The following is a 6,530-nucleotide window of genomic DNA, read 5'->3' as shown; positions in this document are numbered from 1 at the left end:
CAGAAAAAAAAAAATAAACAGGCGCAGGGAATAACAAAAATAATGGCTGTGCGAACGTTGAAGCTGGTGAAGAGTATATATGAATATATATATATATATATATATATATATAGAGAGAGAGAGAGAGAGAGAGAGAGAGAGAATGCGAGTTACCACCAAACCCGTCACATGCACAGGCCTTTTCGCGCAATCTAGGCGTGCAGTGTGCGCGATTCCCGATGCTCAGTACTTTGTGAATCTCGCAGGATTCCGTGGCCGTGGGTGCGGTGGCCGGGCTGTTCTCTAGCCGAACAGGCCAACCAATCACAGCTGAGACCGCGCGCCGTGCCTGCCACAGGGTTCCTTGCACCCCCACCAGGTGGCGCTGGCCTCGGAGCATCCGAGGAGGCGAGCCTGGGCTTTACGGTGGGCTTTGCGAGCCCACGGTAAAACTACAAATGAGACAGTGCAGGGTGAAGTGGGTTGTACCCCTTTGGAAGTCAGACAAGAGTGGAGCGAAATTACTTTTTGAAGAAAGGCTCGGGAAGATGAACAGAAACATGTTGGCGGCTAAAGTGCACGAGTATCTGTGGCTGAAAAGCGTGGATACGGAATTGAGGAAGAGGTCACGAAAGTCGGCAACCAAGTAAAGAATAATTGTAAGTGTATATAGACAACCAGGAGCCATCAGAAAGAAATCGAGGGAAACAAACAGTGAATATGATGCAAAGAATGGAAACAAAAATGAACACGGATATATACAAGAAGGGAAAAAAGAAATTAGAAGAGAAAATCTGTAGGATAACACAAAGGGAGGTGGCTTGCTACTTTAGGTTCGAGCTGGTTTCCCAAGGACAAAAAAATACCGGAGCAAGTATTCGCAACAAGATGATGCATGTGCATGCTGCAGTAAAAATCCGGAGACTATTCATCACAAGCCAACGCAATGCGAATGGTTTCACCCGGTGAGAACCATCGGTTACATGCACCTTCCAGAAGCGTTTGTACTAAAGTGGACGGAAGCATCGACCACTCAGCATTCAAGATAGGCAAGAGGCGTTTAGTGTACTGAAGAAAAAAAGGAATGGTAGGAAGAGATTGATACGACTGGATTCGCTACATTCATAGGTGGCGATATAAGGTAGACTGAGAAGTTTGGAGGAAGAAAAAAACGATTACGGATATCAGTAAAACGCTAGAATAAACAACGTGAACAGCAAAGGTGAATAAATAAATAGGCTATGTGACTATTTTTCACCGCCACATTTCAAAGGGGATGTCAATAAGTGATTATCATATTGATGATCAGCGGCAGCGGTGGCGGCATTGCACAAGCCTCTCTACAATGCCGTAATAAAGCTTTCCGGGTCACCTTGTGCCGATATTCAACAGATACAAGCTCTTGTTTCCACTCTATATGCACTCGCTAAAAGCTTGGCTATATATAGATTCCTAATGGTTGAATCTGGTGCGTTTTGTTTTATATCCGCATTTCCTATTTGGCATTATGAGTCCAATGGACAAGCTATCACCTATGGTCGTTCACAAAGCCGCAATATTCCGGACCATGAGCACTGGGAGAATGGAGAGATGTTGGAGGTACAGTAGACGCATTGGAGGTACAGTAGATGTTGGAGGTACAGTACAGTACATTTGACAGTCGCCCAGCACGAGCGACCTTAAACTAAAAGAAACTGCCGAGGCGCAATAAGCTTGTGCCTGTGTTTCTTCTTGCACCTATCGACTGCCTCGCATTGTTTTCATGTTCGGAGCTACCCTGCGTTTATTTCCTCCCGTCCGCTGGCGTTGATTCCCTTTTTGTGACGTAATCGAAATCCGTGCTGACGACATTGCAAACAAAAGGCAGCCCGCCTGCCCCAACCCTTCCTTAGCTGAAATTTTTGCAAGAGGAATACTACCGTAGAAGTGTGCCTTAACAGAAGGCTTGTACTGACAGTCAATATGAAACACAAGACAGCAGCACCTCGAAAATACTGCAGGAACACTGAGCAAATAAGATTACATAACGGGAACAGTAAAGCTTACAGCGTCCAGAAAACAGGACCAGAAGAAAGCATAGCGGAGCTGGCGCCAACGAAGGTTACATGGCCGGAGCATGTTCGGCTGGACGGCAAAACTTGAAGAATGCGTTAGGCAGGCCAGGTGGCGCCGTGATTAATGCCCTGCAATATCTGAGCTGCTGAAGCACTTGGCACCGTGTTATGCCAGCTTGTGTGTCAGCGGGGATTCGTGTTGTTTATGATGGGCGCGAGGGTGAGTATAGCGAGTGTGGCATCAATACTGCATCGATACCCGCCTCGCAGGCGAAGTGCACGTGGCGTCCCGCTGTGGAATTCGAAGTCGCGGGTCCAGTTCTCGCCACGGCGACCGCACATAAATGAGGGCAAAATGCAAAAGGTCCATGCACTTCCATTTATTTGCGCGTTAAAAACCGCAGGTGGGCAAAATTATTTCGAATATATATTTGTTCACCCTCTTGACGAAACAGATGTCTTGAATTAGTGACGCAAATAGTAGATAAGAGCCGCATGAACCTAAAATAAAAGGTCACACAATACAAAAAGAAATGTAATGAATTTTTGGGTTGAAAACATGTATACGCATGAACGGAAAAGTAAACACTACGATATGACCTGAATTTACACAATCGATCAGTGCTGCATGGCCTCTGGTGCCTAACTTTCTTCTTTCTCCAATACAATAATTTGTGATTATCATACACAAGGCAATCGTTCATTTCAGATTCATTGAACATTTGTTTCGCAGTTATTATGCTGCAAATTTTTAATACAATGAGGTCCCATAAAAAAAAAGTCAGGCTACCTTCTAAGAGCGCATGTACAGAAGACGTATAAAGGGAAAAAAAAAACAGATTCACTAATCAGACAGTTGCAATAAGCATAGGTAGCACGGGAAGCGATATTATAGCAAATGAATGACTCAATTCATGCTCAACGCATTATTACAAATGAAAAATAAAATACATCAGTTCATAATACAACACATTCCTGCTATCTGCAAAAGCATTATTAAGAAAAAACAGCGCTAACATTACTGGTAATATAACAGTAATTTTCGAAAAAGACGAAAAGTAAGCATGAAAATACTTTTGAAACGATAAACATATGTAAAAAAAATGTCCTGATTGCTTTTTTTAGTAATGATGTGGAATGGTATGACTCAATGTATGAAGGCAATAAAATCAGAGCAGATACCGCTGAAAGAAGAACTTGTTTGTTTATCATAATTAGTATGCAGTTTAGTTAATAGTAAGATAAGGGGCCCAGGAAGGCGAGTAATATTTTATTCGAGAGGTATACTACTTATAGTAATGTATCTAAACGCAGACGCAAAATGAGGAGAGCTAGCTAGAAACAAAATTCGTAAGTGAAGGAGGAATATATAGACTGGTATATCGGGGCGGTACCAAAGCTGTGAAGTCGTTGAAAGCGATTATAAAAAAAAAGTGGAACCTTACCTTCTATTAAAAACCGAAACGCTGAGATTATTTTTATTACCTTATTAAACGCCACTCTTGTCACTTATTACTTTCGTGTTCGTGGGACTAAGAGAACGGGCGCATAAACGAACTATTTATCATTGCTGTAGTTTTTTGAAAGAACAACGAGCACTAGGCAGGGCACCAAACCATCATCAACCGTCGCATGCACCACGCGTAAACATTAAATCTTGAAGCGTTGATATGTGAATGGTAGTAAGGCTCCCGTTGTATAAGCTTCACAAGACGACGTCCCGTAAGCCAGCCTTTCTTGATCTCGACGTAGCCAGAGCTTAACGGAATCGCTGCCCACCTACATCCACAAGACAGCGACAACAAAGCTCAACGGGAGACGAAACCTTCTCTAAGATGCTTCGTGTGTCAACATTTAGCTGAGTCACCATTCGTCCTTTTTCTGCAAGTCACTGCACCGGCCCAGGAATCTTGTCCCCAGAGGATCTCATTCAATTGTGCAGCCGACGACACGGCCTCTGACTTGTCTATCCTTTCCGCCACCCGTCCGCATTTGAATCACGACGAGCACAGACAAAATTTCGCAAGCCGCGGCAGAAGATTGAAGTATTGAAAAAGAAAGCACGAGGTATATACTAAAATCAAATGCTGCGCCACATTTCCAGACAAGTGTGTAGGGTCCGGATATTGGACGTCGCGACAGACCCCCGATATAGAATACCTCGTCCGGAAAACGTATATAGAAGGAAAGAATGAAAAGACGACTGCAGTATTGGAGAATATGTTCCTAACAAAAGAGAAAAGAAAGTGAACAAAAAGAAGCAAGCCGCGATGACAGATTGCATTTTGCAGTGGCGTGAAAGCTGAGATGAAGGTTATAGCTGCAAGGCAGGGGCTGAATGGAGAAAGGGTCACCATCATCTCGTCAGGAAAGACGAAATCGGGTGCAACGCATCCTCGGTGAACGCGGAGGAAAATGTCGTATTGAATGTGTAGGCACGCTTCGTTGAGTGCGCTTAAAAAAAAGAAGATCATGGAGTGAAACGCAGAACATGCAAGTCCGAAGGCTGAGGGACTGGATATACAGCCCATATTGAACGACAAAACTTCGTAGTTTGGCAGTGATTCCTTACAATACGTAGAAGAGTTATGCGAGTGTAAGTGTGGTTATGCAAAAACAAAATAAAGGAAAAATTTCCCTTCGGTGTCGTATTGACAGTATCTCGTCTGTGAGAACGGCTAAATATTTCCGTCTTTTTATTAATTTTACTCAATGCGTGAGCCCGCATGCGAAAATACATTCTTGAAATGACGTAGAGACTCGACAGAACGCGAACGACAGTGCTCTGGTGTACTAAGCTCGATTTTTTTTTTTTTTTGCTGAAACCGCTCTTTACAAGATTTCGTAGGCTGTAAGACGTTACAAACACTGGCACAAGAAAGTGCAGCAAGCGCATCATGGTGAACTGTCGTTCGAATAAGTGAAAGAAGTCGAAGCAGCGAAAAGCACAGCAGTGCCGATCCCTGCGCAAGCGAGTGTTAGTACAGAAGAGCGTCGTATCTTGGTCCCTCCGCTTGGCCGCTCGAGGCACTTAGCGTTGTCAAGAACGGCGAGTTGCGCAACAAGATTGCCACCTTGCCACCCGATTACGACAAGGGGTGCAAGACGCGCACCTCCCCGTCTCCGTCGCTGCAGCTGCGAGGCGTTCAAAGAAGCGACCTTTGCGCTGGAATCCGCCGCCTTCCTCCAGCCCCTTCGACATTGTGACGGGACGAATTCGGTGTGTGGACAATGATTCCAGAGTTCCTCAACGCGGGGCTGATTTGACACGCCTGGAGAAGCTACCGCGGGAAGACTTATTTTTGTGCTTCTCACGGTTCGGAGTGGCTCGGAACAATGAGCGACGCGCGATCGACAACGACAGTTTCCCGGAACGGCACCCCCTTCAACGCCGTCGCTTGGGCTACGGAATGTGTGTGCCTTTGTGTCTGTAAACTGGTCTTCAGAGCAGCTGCGAGTTGGTGATGTGTAAACGAACAGCCGCCGCGTCGTAGGACCGGCGGATCGAGTGTATAAAAACTGTGGTTGTGCGAATGTTGGACACTTCTCTTGAGCAGTCATGTTAGACTGAGTCACTTCTCTCATGCAGTCCTGTTGGACTAATACTCATTTCTCAAACAGTCATGTTAGACTGAGTTAATTTCTGTAAATAAACCCCTTTTTCCCCGTTCTCGATGAGAAGCAGTTCTTGACTTCATCAACGATCTCAGCGTAAATAAGTTGGACGACGGCATGGGCCAGCTACCTTCGAATTCATGCCGTACTCCAATCTTGGCAAAGGACCACGGACGAAGGGATTGAGCCCCCAATCCTGACAACTGGTGGCAGCGGTGGGATGGACTTTGCGACATGGTGCTGTATCTGCGGTGAGTGCTTGGTTTTTGCTTTGACTCTCCAGGCTTCATTTTGTGGTTGTTCTGTTTAGAACAGTAGGGAAGCTAGATTGTTGTGTGTTAGCTAGGTTGTGTTTTCCTAGCTAGATTTAGAGAGCAGAATCAAGGCAGTAAAGCAGCAGTCATGGAGTTAAGGACATTGCTGAGAGACGAGTTGTTGATTGTTGGTGAGGAACTGGGCCTAGATGTACGCAAGGAAATGCTCAAATCGGAATTATTGGAGCTAATTTCCAATCAGGCCAGTGAGCAAGATATTGAAATGGGATTGGAACTTCTCAAAAAGAGAGAGAAACGGGAAAGAGAAAGAGAAGAACGGGACCGAGAAAGAGAAGAAAGGGACAGAGAAAAACGAGAGAGAGAGGAACGGGATAGAGAGAGAGAGAGGAACGCGATAAAGATCGCGAGTTTCAGTTAAGGAAAATGCAACTTGAACTTGAAAGCAAACGTTTGGAGTTGCCTCAAGGAAGTGAAGGCGCTCTGGGTCGATCAAGTGAGGCAGAATCGTACCGCATGGACAGGCTATTAAAGCCATTTGAGGTCGGGACCGACATAGGCTTGTTCCTAAGCAATTTTGAAAGGACTTGCGAGAAGATGAACTTCGGCC

This window comes from Dermacentor albipictus, unplaced genomic scaffold, assembly GCF_038994185.2.
Source record: "Dermacentor albipictus isolate Rhodes 1998 colony unplaced genomic scaffold, USDA_Dalb.pri_finalv2 scaffold_16, whole genome shotgun sequence".
Classification (NCBI taxonomy): Eukaryota; Metazoa; Arthropoda; class Arachnida; order Ixodida; family Ixodidae; genus Dermacentor; species Dermacentor albipictus.
The sequence above is the reverse complement of the archived record's forward strand: the minus strand, read 5'-3'. Positions refer to the sequence as shown.